The sequence below is a fragment of the Plectropomus leopardus genome, chromosome 4 (genome assembly GCF_026936395.1).
Source record: "Plectropomus leopardus strain MGB_pleo_1.0 chromosome 4, ASM2693639v1, whole genome shotgun sequence".
Taxonomy (NCBI): Eukaryota; Metazoa; Chordata; class Actinopteri; order Perciformes; family Serranidae; genus Plectropomus; species Plectropomus leopardus.
In genome coordinates, this window is record NC_142179.1 from 8,043,784 (window position 1) to 8,060,426 (window position 16,643).

A 16,643-nucleotide genomic window follows, 5' to 3' on the forward strand; every position below is an offset into this window, starting at 1 on the left:
CCCAGAAAACAACTAACTTCACTTTACAATGAGGTGCACACAAAATCCCCAATTCACCCAAAAAACAACTGAAACACAAACCAGAAACAAAGTGCTAATTAATAAATCATTAATAGGAAATACTACATTCCATAATCTATGGTGTTAAAAATAGTCACAATTTTTGGACAACCCAGTCACAATCACCATGACTGGTGGAATTGTGCATTTTTGCAAACCACAGATGCTACATTTCTATTTTATTATGTACAGGATATGCTGTGGTTAGTAGGAGGCTGGTTTAAGCACAAAAACCACTAATTTATGGTTTGGAAAAGATCATGTTTTGGCTTAAAATACTTGCTTTTGGTGACACTGTCCTGGCTGGAAACACAGCGTTGTCTTAGTAGAAAACAACAACTTTCATGGCACAATCCCAGCAGGAAATGCAGTGGAGTCTCTTTAAAACCCTACCACTTTTTGTGGCACTATATCCGGTTGGAGACTACCACTTTTCACATCACTATCTTAAACGCAGCGACAGGTTGCTTGAAAAAACAAACAAAATGTCATTTGGTAGCTGAAACAACCGGAAACAAGAGATGACTCATTAATACAGCAGTCTTTTGTGGCATTATACTGGCTGGAAACACATTGATGTAATTAAGTGATACTTTTCACATCACTAAGCGAAGACTCATAAAAAAACAAAAACAGTTTTGTTCTTTGTTGATCTTAAACAGGTTTGTAGTTGGCAGGGATCTTATGTCACACTGTTCAACATTATGTACACATCTCAATGACAAGGTCAAATCATTTAGACTTCTGCCTCACTGTAAAAATATGATCTGTATGAACAGTACAAATGTAACATATCTTTGCTGGATGTGTACAATGCCAGCAACATTTTCATTTGGTGACAAGGCTATTTTGGGAAACACACTTACTTTTGTTTTTGGGAAAGTTAGATAACAAGATTGATATCACTGTCTGTAGCCTAAAATGATATGAAGGTAGACAGCAGCTGCTGCCAGCTTTACAAGGAAGTCACAGCACCCGGCCGAGACAGAGTCCAGCCCATAACACTCTGTAAATAAAAAATAAAATAAAATGCACAAACTGAGATTTAAACTGGTAAATAGTGTAGAGATGCTGGTAGGTATTTATATTACCTACAAACGGACACACAAGGTAATTTTGATACATAGATGTACCAAAATAACATTTTTCAGTGAGTTAAATCTGTAAAATAATTTAAGCTGCAGGAATGGATGACTTCTAATGCATTGCAGACCAAGCAGGGACATTCAGTCAGTCCATCAAAGGGTTGTTTTTGCATTTATGTAAGTCTTTAACGATATTTATTCATGTAGAAGAGTTTGCTTTCGCTTTTTTATGTGCGTACAAGTAGTGTGGTCTAAATAAGCTACTGTAGCCTGAAGCTGTAGAAGCTTTGACTGCACATGAAGAATGTGACCTCTGGCTGAGGATTAGCTCTTCACTAATGATATTTCAGGCTATAAAACTTGTAAAAGCAATTGATGTGTGAAGATAATCTCATATAACAAAATGAATGAAGATCATAAGCTTCCTGTGATCCAGAATTGGTACATGTGGGAAATAAAAAATGGATGCAGGGATGGATGGACAAATCACAAGCTTGTGGAAAACAGCTTTCGACAGAGAGCCAGTTTCCCATCTGGCATACATTAAAACATCATGGTGGACAACTTTGGGTTTTGGCAGAGTTTTATTTGACTGTGAATGACTCCAGCTGCGCCTGTACTGCTCATCTGCATAATGGGAAACTATTGCAGGCTTGCTTCACATCCTGTCAAGTTCGTGTTTGCAGAGCTATTTCCCTGCAGACAGCAACCACAAGGAAACTTGTGAAACAGTGTCTTGTAAATTAGCACTTGTTAGTCCTGCTTAAGAAGTTGGTTGATCAGACCAAAACAGCACTGTCAAAACTTGCAAGTCTCCTTTTCAAGTTGCATTTTTTCCCCATTCGTTTGCCTTTTATTACAGCAATGAAGGGAATCTGTGTTGTTCATCATAGCTACTTAGTGAGAAATGTAATGAATCAGTGGGCTAAGTTGACCTCAGAGCCTGAACCCAGTCCTGCACTGAAGGAATCCCCCTGGCCGCAGTACGCTCTGATGTGAACCAGCGAGTAAACAAATGAGTCGTAAACACAACAGATGGGACAGGCGATGACTAATCTCATTGGCCTAAATAGAGTGGCACAACGAAGCACAAACGATCAAAAGCCGAGGGAGAGCGGGAGAGATGGGAAGTTTGTGTTTTCCGTAGTGCACGCTGTCAAGTGTGCATGACGGGAAACACTTTTATTTCACACACCAAAGCGTCACATCGTGCCGCCTCCATCGGTGTCATCACTGTGCTATCAAACACAAATCACCGAAATCATCTGCCAGATCTCCTGAGTGGATGTGTGCAGCGGAGCGTTGTCACTTATCACAGGTTTTGTGACAGGGAGGGCTGAAAAAAATGCAAATAACATATCACACGCCTCACACATCCTTGAAATTAATTTTTTTTTCTTCCAGTCATTCTGTCATCACTGACTGGTTTGTGTTTTTAGTAAGCTCATTCGCATGTGACTAAAGCCGTCCAGGAAAAATGGAAAACACAAAGGCCATAATAGCGGCCTCCTGGTTCTCTCCCTGGAAGTCACCAGTAAAGGTGGATGACACAAAATCCATCTTGTCTCAACTTCTTAACGTCTGCTGTTTCTCCTCCAACACATAAAGCTTTTGTTCTGTGCCAATGAATGGCCCCCATGTATAATAGATCATTAAGCTGCTTTCATCTTTTCTCTTTGAGATGCACACTGGTTTCCCTTTGAAAGTGATAAGCATGGTGCAGCGCGAAACAGCCACGACTGGAAAAACTAGAATTACTGCCTCGCAGTTGATTGCCGAACGCCAACCAGTCAAGTTGTAATCATCATCCATTACTGTCCACACTCATATAATACTGCAGTGATGACTTTGAATTAAAAAATACATCAAGTTTTTTTTAAATGGAAATTATCACTGTTTTGACATGATCGCAGTGAATAATTTTCACCAAAACACATGCTGCCTTCATTTAGAGACTAACTTTAAAGAAGACTGACAGACAGCTTCATCACGTGGTGCAACGTCAAAAAGCTCAATTTCAGTAAAACCAATCAGCTTGTGGTGTATTACCAGAGGAACAGGATGGAGCACAAAGTTGCACTCATGACAGCAGACAATGCTTCAAATTTGGAAGTTGTTGAAAGGGAGCTACAGTTTCTAAAATATTTACAGTTAATTTTCATTCAGACAGCACCGATGGTCTATGCACTAGGCACACTTTCAAGGTGGACAGCCAAAATTAGTGTCACCCTGGCTATTTCTTGGTCAACCCAGAAACATTAAGCCTTTTGGCCACAGCTGTCACCAAATGTGGAGGGTGTAAAAATGAGTTTTGTGACCTTGACCTTTGACTACCAAATTCTTATCATGTCCTTCTTGAGTCAAAGTGGGTGTTTTGCCAAATTTAAAGAAATTCCCTCAATGCACTGTTGAGATATCGTGTTCACAAGAATGGGACGTACATGCAGAGAGAAAACTTAAAAATATAATACTTCTGGACCAGCTGTTGCTGAAATATAGACTTTAAAACATGTTTTGTGAAGTCACAGTGACCTTGACCCTTGACCACCAAATTCTTTCCTTGAGTCCAAGTTGGTGTTTTTGAGTCAGCCTGACATATTATGTTTACGGACTTAAGGACGGACGGACAACCCAAAAACGTAATGCCTCCTGTCATGGCAGTCGCCGGCATGGAGGCATAAAAAGACATAGAAGACGAGAGGTTTCTCTCTGTGTGTGTGTGTGTGTGTGTGTGTGTGTGTGTGTGTGTGTGTGTGTGTGTGTGTGTGAGGGGGTGTTCAAGAGGAAAGTTCTTAGAGAATGCCACCAGTGTGGAAAAGAAGCAGAGCAAGTGATCCGTCACAGCCGCTGGCCAAACAACCTTGTTCCAATACTTGAATATGACCCTGAAGGACTGAATTTTCCACATTTCCCATCCCACACAAAAACACACAAACACGTGAAGACACACATGCATAACCACATGAGCACATTCAAAAACACAGTTTAGAAAACATATCGATGTGGACGCATAAATACAAAGTCACACATCCACGCGCTAGCAGTATGGGCTCGCACAAACACGCCTGCACCCACGCACACTCTCCTCCCATCAGTTCCCATATCTATCAGTCTGAGGTGAGAGATGATTTGGAGCGGCTCAATGTTTTGATCATTAGTTTGGACGCATGGAGTGCAGCAGCGGTGAAAAATGAGACTGCTATCTCATGGCCACCTGTTCTTTTAATAAGAAAAAGAACAATTACCCATCACAGGATGGATTGGCTACCTGATGCCTGGGGGAGAAAACCATGTTGGTGTGTGTGCTCGCTTGGTTGAGTGTTTATATACGCCTGCATGCGTATGTGTCTGAATTCAATTCTGTCTATGTATGTCTGTGGGTATATAGAGCCAGGCTAAGAGTAGCACATAAATCTTCTTGGTGAACAAAGATCATACAGTAGATACATGTGAATAGATCAGCTACCAGAGTGTGCAAGCACATTTCTTTTCATTGTCTTTGCCACATACTCTCCTCCAGGTTTGCCTATTGTTCACAGAGCTACAGCTGAGGACATGTTTTTGCCCTCTGGTTAGAAAATGTTTGATATTAACTTGGGTTTATAACACAATGTTCCATCTTAATTATTTAGTAGCCCTTTTAGTCTGAAAGTAAGTCAGACATATACCAGTTTAGCTTTCTTGCTTGGAAAATATTTTAGCTCAGGAACAAATGTAAGAGTGCGGGTCAATGTCTGTCAAAGACAAAGTCACATTTGAAAAAAATTAACAAATAATGTTTTTATTTATATTTAAATGCAAAGTACAAGAATTAAAGGTGAAAAGTGTGTCATAATTCCCAAAGTCAACTTCTGCTCTGTTGTTTTTATATGATTTATGGAAAGCTTATATCTCCATTAGTCGGTAACTCACACCAAAATAATCTAGACTGATAAACAGCAGAGGGAAATTGAAAAATTTGTATTTTTGATGTTGGATGAACTTTCCCTTTAAAAACAGTTTATTTACCATGACCACAATACTTCATTGAATCATAACTGCCATGCACAGATACTGTAGCATGTGCGAAAAACATGTGAATCACAGCCTTTCTCAGAAGCAAAGGCAGAAGTGGCATAATGCTGAAATCAAAATATAACTATAAAAATACAGAAAATGCTTATATTAAATATCGTTTTGTCCTATCAAATCCTCATGAATTATCATCCTTTCTGTAAACTACATCAGAATGAAAAATGTTATTTTCTAATACTATTTATACACAGAAACACCCTCACACACACCGCTATGCATATTTAAGAAGTGGCATGATGTTGAAATGAAATGATAACTATAAAAATAGCAGGACAGAAAACGCTTATATTAAATATCGTTTTGTCCTATCAAATCCTCATAAATTATCATCATTTCTGTAAACTACATCAGAATGAAAAATGTCATTTTCTAATACTATTTATACACAGAAACACCCCCACCACACACTGCTATGCATACGTAAGAGCCTCTGTACCTCTGTCTGTTTCCTTGCATGTGTGTAATTGGATATGTGTATGCATGCCTATAAGAAGCAGCATGCTACCAAGCAAACCCGGCATGGTGCTCCTTGGTTTGGGGATCCAATTGTCATGCCAGAACAGTAGGAGGAACATTTACCAGACCAGTGATGCTGAGATGAAAGCGGAGAGAGTGAAGCAGCCAGGCTGGTTTTTCTTGCTGCTCTGTGGTGAGCAGACAAACAGCAATCGACCAGATTGGTGTTTGGATTTGTTGGAGATTTTACTGAGGTGCTTCTGTGAAGGCAGCAGAGCTTAACCGAAGTAAACCATGTTAAACTGAACCTATTGGGTCTGACCCACTTCCAAAATGTACGTTTTCTTCTCTGTCACTTTCTCACTGACATTTGTTTAAGCCTCAGATTTGTTTTAGATTCATATTATTTTCAGTATCTACAAAAGCTTGGTTCAGGCATACCACACAAAAAAATATATTTATATTTTCACTAGTCTGCTCTCCCTCAGTCTGCATACAAATAACATGGCTTCAGATATCTGGCAAATAGTTTGGGTTTTATTTGAACAGGTTTAGAGATATCTTTTGAGATTTCTTCCTACATCCGAATAAAATGAGGGTGAATTTCTGCTTTTCAAAACATGTCAGCACCCATTTCAGAGGCAGGTTTCTCAAAACCGGGAGAAAAAAAAATTGGAATAGCTAGAAACCACTGGAGAAAAGTAAAAAAGAAAAGTATGAAAATATAGGTGCACTAACCCTTTAATGCAATAATTTACACTTTAAATCATGATCTTTTTCAGTGCCAATATCCATTGCAATAAGGCAGAAGCATGCAAAAATATCTTGAAATGTTTTGTGCTACTGTAAACAAAACCCTTCAAAAGAGTCAATCACAAACCATGAGTGTGTTTTAGATATTGATGCTTGGATGACTCAGACTTTCAGCTCAGCCAGGATAAAACAAAGTTGTTAGAGCAGAGGCACAGAGAGAAAAACTTACCTCTAAATTGAAATCACTGGCGCTCATTCCAAAGTACCAGGCCGACAACCTCAGTGTCACCACTGACTCTGATTTAAGTTGCGATACCCACATCAAGAATGTGACCAAAGCTGTCTTCTACCACCTAAAAAATATTGCTAGAGTGCGGCAGTTTCTTTACTAGGTCAATATTGCATGCCTGGTGCACGCTTTTGTTACTAGCAGGCTGGATTATTGTAATACCGTGCTTTCTGGTTTGAGAGAAAAGGCCATTAATCAACTTCAAGTCATACAAAACTCAGCTGCTTGTGTGTTGACCAGGACCAGAAGGCAACACACATTACAGCTGTTTTAAAATCTCTGTGCTGGCTACCTGTTAGTTTTAGAGTTGAAAGATTCTTTCACTGGTTTACAAATCTCTTAATGGTCTAGCACCCAACTACATGTCTGACATGGCTGTCCATTAATGCCTTTTGATGTTGATATTTGGTTGAATTAGGTTGTGATGTCAGGTGACCAAAATTCACTGTCAAGACAACATCTCACACCAATGTCAGTTGACGTAAAATACTGACAACAGATGGCATTGATATTTTGTTGGCATTATGTTGTCTTATTAAGTAACCAAAAATCCAGCATCTTCCAAATGTATCATGCCAACATCATCTTGACGAAGAATACAGACATTTAGTTGTAGGTATGGAAAACAAAACCCAACACGTGCAAATGTCCAACATTTACCAGCCTGTTCTCATTCTGAAGTCATCAAATATCACTGCTTTGGCCGTGCTTTTGGCATATGATCCTGACACCACTAGCCACCTTTCACATCCAAATGTGAAAGCCACAGAACGGCGTCTGGTTGAAATGTTGCCAGTAATGCTGTAATATAAGGAGCATTAGGGTGCGTGTTGGGCAGGAGGGGCGGTGGATGAGTCCAACAAACCCAGTACTTTCATGTGGGAGCCCGGTGTTTGCTTTTCGTCTGAATGTGATGTTTTTTTGGTTTTTTTTTTACACCTTATCATGCACCTCCTTCCCCTCTTCCTGACCATAAGTGATAGCATGTGTGTTTGATGACATCCTGGTGTTGGTTGCCATGTGCTTTTGTTGCCTGAACATAACCATTGGCAACATCCTCCCACCATGCGCTTTTGTTGACATCAGGGAATGTAAATAGCAGATGCAGAAGGATACATAGAGCGTAATATGGAAGTCCACTACAAAGCCGCAATGTGTGACGACTTGGGATGAGAACATGTCGGTTTTTACATTCAAGAAATCATGTAAGCCATTAAATATAAAACTTGATTAAGTAGCTTTCATTTTAATTTGCTTGTAACCCTTAATTTGTACAACACACTTTATAATAACACCATATGTCATGAGAGTTGATGAGCAAAAATTTTGTTCTGCTTATTTTCTAGCATTTTCTCCTCAGCTTTTTTTTTTCCAACAGAATAAGCTTAAATAAAAAAAGAATAGCCTGAATAAAAATTTAATTGGATTGAGCTGTCCTTTTCAGCACATGATGAATAAATGAATTAATTAGATGGGCATCTTGAATGAATGGAACTGATTTGACACTTTAATCACAGGTCTGGTCCTCGATTGTGATGAGATTTTGGAACAAAGACACACACTATAGAGACTATACAGCAGATACACTGAATAGAGTTGAAAAGAGGAGCAGTTGAGGTGAGCTGAGAGCCCGGTGTCAGCAATATTAACTTATTTGATTCTCCTCCAAACAGGGGTATGAATAATTGCTTATTTTATTTCAGGATGATGAGTCAGAGAGCGCCTCCCTATTCTTACACAACCCCCAGGCTGAACGTGATGCGGCAGCCTATAAGAGCACTGATTTTTCTGGATAAGAGAGCCAAGTCTGGCATATCCTCATTGATTTCTCCCTCTCCCTTGTGTTTGTGTAGGCTCCGGTTCTGGGGAGCCTGCAGAAAAGAGGGCGTGTGAAGGGGAAACAAATGGACATCTCATCCGTTCTCGTTTTTGGACACCCACATCTTCATTGAAGCGCCGATCGTGCTGCCCATATGAGGAAGCTGAACCCACACGGTTTTTGGTGAGGTGAGCCTCTGGATGCAAGCCTAAACTGAGAACAAGGGAAAAAAAAGTGTTATCTTAGTGGCAAACACCAGGGGGCAGTAGTAGTCTTCTCGGCCCTTCCACGAACCTCGACCCAGCTGTGTGTATGTGCGTGTGTGAGAAAGAGATCCTCAGCAGCATCTTCTCCTCCACAATCCTCAGTCCTAAAAAGCCCCTTTAAAAGGCTGTATGAAAATTCATCGTGCTTTCAAACTGACCTATTTTGGGAGATTGGTTGCTTGGCTTCTCTGAATTCTTCTTTCCCCTCTCTCCCATATATTCTCGCTTTATCGTGATGAGGAGTTTGAGAAGACAGAGGAAATATTGGCAAGTTGCTGAAGCATTATTAAACACATGGAAGCACCAGCAATAGTGTAAGAGCATCAGTGCTAAAAATAGAACCATAATACCCAACACGTCACTCTATGAATTACCTGAAGAACATATGGAAACCAGAGAAACACTCCCATCCTCTTTCTTGTTTTCTCTCAGTTCAACTCAACATGCTTTATTGGCAGGACATTTGACATGTGTTGCCAAAATATAATTACAATTAGAATACAGTGAATAAAATTCACAACAGATCACGTAAATAACAATAGTAGTAAAATAGGTCTAGCACTTTTTGTGCTGCTTTAAGATGCCTTTCACAAGTATTTAAACCTTTAAATACTTGAAAATTGGCTTGGTTTCCTTGAAACTGCTGGAAAAAAGGCAATAAAAAATGTACCACAAATTGCAAGAAATAAGTAAAAACACAAAATGATTTTTAAATCTAGCTGTAGATAGATTTTATTTTTTCTGGTATTTTGCTTGTATTTTTGACTGGTTTCTTGCAATTTTTTTGGCTCATTTCTTCTTTGGTTGCTCATTGCCCATGTTTTAGAAAGATATCAAGCCAATTTTCTGAGATTTCAAAGGGTTAATACCAATTCACAGAATCAAGTGTAAAAAAACAAACACAAAAAAGCAGTAGAGAAAATCAAGGAAATGAAAAGTCAGAGTGTGAGCTGTGAGGAGATGAACTCCAGCTGTTAGCCTATGTGTTGTTGTGTTGGTTATCTCTGAGCCTGTAACATGCACTGACACATCTTGCTGCTTCTACAGCGTTGACACTATTTTCTCAAAGTAGATGTTAGATGCATTTTAATCTGGTCAGTCAGTGCATCAAAATCTTGGTGTTTACATGTAATTTTTTGTAAAGAACTTTGTAGCAGGATATGTTGCTCTGTCTCCAGAGACAGCTCTCTCTCTCTCTGTCTTTTCTGCCATTTCACAAAGCTTCTTGGAAGTCCAAACATGCCACTGCCGCTGTGTGAGAGCACTCCATTTCCACAGACATGCATCGTAGTAAACACAGTAATCTCCTCCTCCATGTTTTAAGGATTAATATCATCTTTATTCATAAGCATAGAGGGAAGACTGCTGTTGTGCTTGCTGAGGGACGCTCACACAAGCATACTAGCAAATAACCATTAAGTGTCATGCGGGCTGGCTCAAACACACGTGTCCTTGTCTTCTTTCCGTGATGGCATGACCTGTGGGTGGCAGATTGATTTGGTCGAGCAGCGAGAGAGAGAGAGAGAGAGAAACAATCAGATCAAAGAGGAAGAGGAAGTGAGAGAATAAGCAAGGGGGGGTGGAGCTCTTCCACTTTCACTTGATGGATTTAACTCTTATTCAAAGGGACAGACTTATGACGCATGGGAGAAAGATTCGCTTTTCCTTCCTTTTATCTACGGAAGTACTACAGTGTCTCTTCTACGCTCACACACACAAACACACACATACACACACAGGGTTGTAAAAACACCCCCGCACTCTACTGTCCTTTCTCTCTGCTCCACACACACAAACACACACCCCTCCAGCACTCATCTCTCACTACTCTTCTTCTATCTTTTCTCTCAGATATGGCTAACAAGCGCGGGCTCCGGGGTTGCATTAGCAAGGTCCTCGGTCCACGGTCCCCATTGCTGAGCTGGAGGAAAGGGTTTCAGAGCACCGCTATCTGTCTGATTGCCCGTGTGATAAAAGAATGAAGCTGTTAGGAGAGGAAGAGGAGGAGGAGGAGTATCATCATAACAGCCTTTGGGGGGCCACAAGTTCGGTTCCTGGGGGCTAGATTGTGCGACTCTGATTTCCCTGCATGCTCTGCAGCCAGACTGATAAGACACAGGCAAAGTGCACGGTTTTGGATGTGTGTTTGTGAAGAATCTTGGTGGCATTTTGGTGTGTGTTTGTTTGTCCCAGGCGAGGATTACCTTAGCACTCATTATCACTCATGGTGAAGATCATCATTATAGCCTTGCCTGCCCTGCGTGGCTCCCCACTACCTCCCAACAGTAACTCACTGCTAATACCCACACTGCTCTGAGACACACTGCAGGCTGCAGTGAGCATGAAAGGGCACATACTGTACATAAAACGAGGCTTGCTCGCAGCTTTGCTTCCATCAGGAAAGAGAAAAAAGCAAGATAACAAAAGTATTAGCTGTTCATCCATGGAGAGCATGCGTCTCGGAAGCGGGCAGACGTTTCTGCCGCTGCTGGTATTGTTTTGTCTGAGTGAAAGCTGCTTACAAGCTGCTCCAGCGGTTTACAAATCTGTCTCTGGAAAACAATTTCACTTTCACGGACCTCCCTCTCGCCCATTGTTTTCGGTTTTCTGTGTCCCGTGTGGGCATTGCAGCCAGCTCGCCCCTTGATCTCACTTTCTGCATCGAATGCATTGTTCCCTGACAGAAGCTGCACGGTAGATCTATGGCTCTGTGATGTAAATGCTGCATAGATGTATATACAGGGTTTACACAGTCATGAAAAACCTAAAAAAACAATAGAATTGTATCAATAGAATGCTTAACAGCAATTTCCAGGTCTGAAAAAAATTTGGAAAACTTAACATACCCTGAAAGTTTTGGAGAAGTTATGGAAATTTATTCCACAAAATAGGATTTGTTCAAGAACAGTCAGGATTCTTAAAATCCAATGATAATTTCTGTTTTTACAGTTTCTAGCTGTGATAAAAGGTGTTGTTTTTGATTTAAGTGAAAAAGCATTGCTGATGGTTTTCCTTTAAAAATCACCAAAACCGATTAAAAGAAAGACGAAGAAGACAAAGAAGAAGATGAAGCAGAAGATTTGAAAGGAAAAAAAAAACCTTTTCTCTTCGAAACTCACCAAAATCTTTTCAAAGAAAAACAAAGAGCCAAAACCTTTTGACTTTAAAATAAATACCAAATGCAGCCATTTAAAGACATATGTCCCCTCATAATTCCATAATGACATAATTCCCCCACCAGTGCTTAAAAAAAATGACATGTAGTAATGAACAGTCCCTAAATTATATTTATATAATATTCAGTTCTGATTCTGTTCTGAATTCATTATGTTTAAAAGAAGCTATTATATAGTGATGAAAAAGAACCGATAAGGAGTATCGACAGTCATTTCAGAGAATGTATGGTATTTAAAATTTGCCTCAAAGTCATGGAAAAGTCATAGAAATTTATTGGTAAAATTGTGTATGAACCCTTTATATATTAATAATGGTAATTCAGCGATATTGTCGTTTTAATCCCATTTCTGGCAAGGTGAAGATGAAAACATTCCAAGAGTGATTCAGAAGGTTTAAAGGCAAAATGTCAGACAGGGATATTAGCATGTAGACTTTGCAGCAGCACAAATGCATTAAAGCGTGACTTCATGAGGCTACAGTGCACATGTCATCATCCAGTTTTGACTGTGACTAATGTGATTGTCGTGATCTGGTTCCTGTTTTTTTATTTGGACCACTACAGCTCAGTTTTTCCTGCAAAAAAAACCCCTACTATTTCGTTTAAGATTGGCAAGTTACACATCAGAAGCACAGAAGGGGAAGGAAAAATACTATGAAATTGGGAAATATATGCCACACAGTAGCAAAGCCAGGCTTTTGTCACAGCAACAAAGTGAACCTTTTTTCCCCTTTTTTCACTATTTGTCAAAAAGTAATCTTGAAACGCTGAAAGCTGTCATCTAGATCTTACTGCGAGCTGAAATATAGTCCTTAAAAGTACAACCGTATTATTATTCATGAGTGACATCAAATCGCATTTCACCTACATTTAAATGTTGACTGAGGAAAAGTGGTGGGTTGTGAATAATGTCATCTCAAACAGCCGAAGTTGTGATTATCGCGCCACACGCCCGGAGAATAATAAGACGCACCAGCCCACATAAGCAAGACAGAGAAATACTACTAATACGTTTCATGTGCCTTCAACATAGTTTAATAAGAACTTGAGCAGTTAAACACACAGTTTTTACAGCCTGGCACATAGCCAATGAAACATCCCAATGAGACGTCCTTATGCTGTAAGTATTGAATCTGATGGATGAACTTCAATCACTCATACAATAACAGCAGCATAGAAACACATGCTTCAGGGGATACTTTCTTGGAGCTGATCCTGCTCTCCTTTTAAATGCAGGAAAAGAAAGAAAAACAAGTAAAAAAAACCTTCTTTAAATGCTATTTTGCAGTGTTATGCGGCACATAAGAATAGAAAAGAACCCAAAGGGCAAAACGAAGGAAGCGACAATGGTTATTATCTCAGCTCATTTGACAATGACATATAGAGACAATCCTAGATGGAATGTGTTTAAGCGCTTTTCTGGTTGTTTTCCTCCCTTTTGTAGTTCTCCTTGACAAAGAGCCTGCGCTGGAAATTTCACCTGACGCCGGTACGGCTCCAGCAGGGGGAAAGGAGCGATGAGGTGTGGCTGAGTTGAGCGAGACTATTTTCTAAATGTAAACAGAGGCGTACACGACCACTGAGTCGCATCTGTCTTTGTCTGCAGATCTGCCTGTGTCTTTTTTTTCCCCACATGCAGCCCCCCCCACACACACACAGACACACATACGCACATATACACACACCCCAAATATTCACAGACACGCACGCTCACACATAAATTCATCTCGTTTTCTATCCCATCATCCCAATTCACGCTCCCTTTCAGTTGTTTAATCACTGCAGAGGATTGTGGGACACAGTGCTGATGGAAAAAATAACACAGATATTGAGAGAGCAGATATTGGCCAAGCAGCAGCCGACGCAGGTTCCAGTCGCAGCAGTCACGACCTCAGCTGACCTTGAGGTGCTTTTAGAGGGAGATATAGAAAGCTGTCTGGCTCAGCATCTGTCTCTGTCTCTCTTTTACAAAAGCATGTACACGCACTTCCTCTCATCTACTTCTTTTTCAATTTCCCCTCTCTTAACTCAGCCTCACATAAAAGTAGTGTTTTCCCTAATCTGTCCACCTCTTGTGCCGTCTCTCCCTCCCTCTGTCACACACACTCATGCACACACACACCAGACTAATCTCATCAATTGTAACACCTAGCGGAAATGAGTCCCTCTCTGCCATTACCACTCTGCCACATGTACAAGAATTAAATACTCGTTTTTTTTATTATAAATGAACATTTATTTTACTTCTTGTTATTGATTCAACCTACAGTTTGTTCAGGAAAGCTTTTCTGCTCTGTACACCTGGGTTCTGTTTCGAGATGCAGGAATTAACTTTGGCCACTTAGACCGCAACATAAGCTGTTGTTTTAGCTTCAGCCAGGAATCTATTCAGATACGTACAGGCCCTGGTATCTGACAAGTCTGGATTTATCTTGAGAATTGGGCACTGGACTCCAAGATGCATCTCATTCATTTCAATGAAACCCGCAAGCCCGGTCCCATATGACAAAAAAGAGTTTCTATTTTGTGTGGTCCACAACACATGCAAATTAATATCTCTGTGTCTGATCCCACTAGACAGTCCTGCATTATGTTTTTGTCACTCAAAAGCATAGGCTTTAAGGAAAGTTCTATAAATATTAAAGGCTCTGCATGCGACATTCAGAGCATTAATGCAAACCACTATTTGCTATGTAAAGATATACTGTAGTAAAAGAGTGCTCTTGGGATGATGCTTTTCTAGAAGCTGATGTGAAAGTTAGCATTGCCCTGGTTTCCTCGTCAAAAAGCCTATAGGATTTTTTCATTGGATTTTGGATTACACTCTGTTCAGCAAAATATTATTTTGTTATACAAACGAACACCACTTTTATGATCTTTGAAGCTTAATGCAATCTCCAAAAGTGAAAAACTAGCATTGGGCCATAATTAAGCTACAAGGTTGCATGACTAAATATCCCTTCCACAACAAGGTTGTAAAGAGATATTCGGCATGATGATGTTCTGAAGTCTCATTTAGCTACTTGTTAGCAACTGCCTTTTTAAAGACATGTAAACCACAGGCTTCAAACTAAAAACCACATAAACACCCATGGTTTTTAAGATGAGGGAACCAGGAGTGCTAAAATGCTAACTCATTTCTGAATTTTTGGACTCACTCCTGGAGCACTCTATGGCATCTTGAGCAGAGGATGAACTCATGAATTGTTGTGTGTGTTGTAATTTGAGCTTCTTTGTGGTTTGTTGTGGTATCTGCCCAAGCGCGTGTTAGTGTATGAGTCTTATCACTCGGGCTAGCTTATTGTTGCTGCTTGCATTGCACTCATATAGCAGTTACAGCTAATATTTGGACATGAAAGCATAGCAGACACCCTATAGACCCCCCGGTTAATACTGTTAGCTTTGTCAGCACTGTTTTTATTTTTCAGCACTGTTTATAGATTTTGCACTGCTAGCTCAGTCACCTCTAAGTTGAAAACCTTGTCCACACAACTCAAAGGCCTTCCCGAATTTCGGAGAGCCTCTTTAAACATTCATTGCTTACAAAGTCAAAGAGTAATTGTAATTTTTCTTATTAGCTCTTTTATTGTTGCGCTCTATAAGGTAAATGCTCTTTTAGCAGCAGAGAAATTTGTGTTGCATAGCTGTGTTTGGTCACTTCCATAAACTGGTAGTATGGCTGATTTGCTGCACTGTATCCATTTGTCTTTTAGGGGAACTGCACCGTTTTGAGAGATCAAAGTCTGTTTACAGGTCTTAGGGAGTACAGTACTACTGCATATGTGGAGTAGAGTTTTATAAAGCATTTTATTGCTTCAGAGAAAAATCTGGGAGCTGTGCATGGAGGTGGTACAAAGTGAGTTCACCAGAGTTCTGTAGCCGACTCCTCATCTCTGCATGAGGTTAGCTGCTCAAAGCTACGTAACTGCTTCTAGCATAACACACATAAATCTCTCTGACTTATCTGTCAGTGGTCAAAAACAGTGGATAATGTCCATGTTTTAAGAAGGAAGAAACATATACATCCATATTTATCCACAGAACAAAAAAAAATCACAAACAAAAAAACAAATGTCCTGAAAAAGTAAAGTGAGTCGAACCATGTTACATGAGTGCATATATACAAAATCAGTGGAGTACTGTTTTGATACGTCTATGGTTCATTCAAAAAGTGAAAGCACTGAAAGTACATTTGCTGTATCCAGAAGCAATAGACATGAAAAGACAGAGAAATGAGCAGAAATGTGAACTTTGTGGGCAGAAAGCAAAAAGGTGTCAAAGCGTTTGGACACACAGTTTTGTTCCAGAAGCAATTTAATGGAAACAAATAAATAAGTAGAATATTGCACATTAAAGCTATAAAATATGTTGCTTCCACAATTCAAAGAGGTCACCATATTTAAAGGTAGTAACAAGGACAGCATTTGTTGGAACCTGTGAGCATAGAGATTTTTTTTCAACTAAATTGCCTTTTTTCTTGCCAAATACATAGGTGCAATTTAATGTTTACAAGGAGCGCCTCTGGACATCCTACACAGCTTTAAATTCACACATATCGTTCCCAGTCTTGTATAGTACATTTTATAAAAAATATAATTATTCTTCTATGTTTTCTTTTTATACTGTAATACATATTTTTGATAAATTTCCATATGCTTATGCTTCT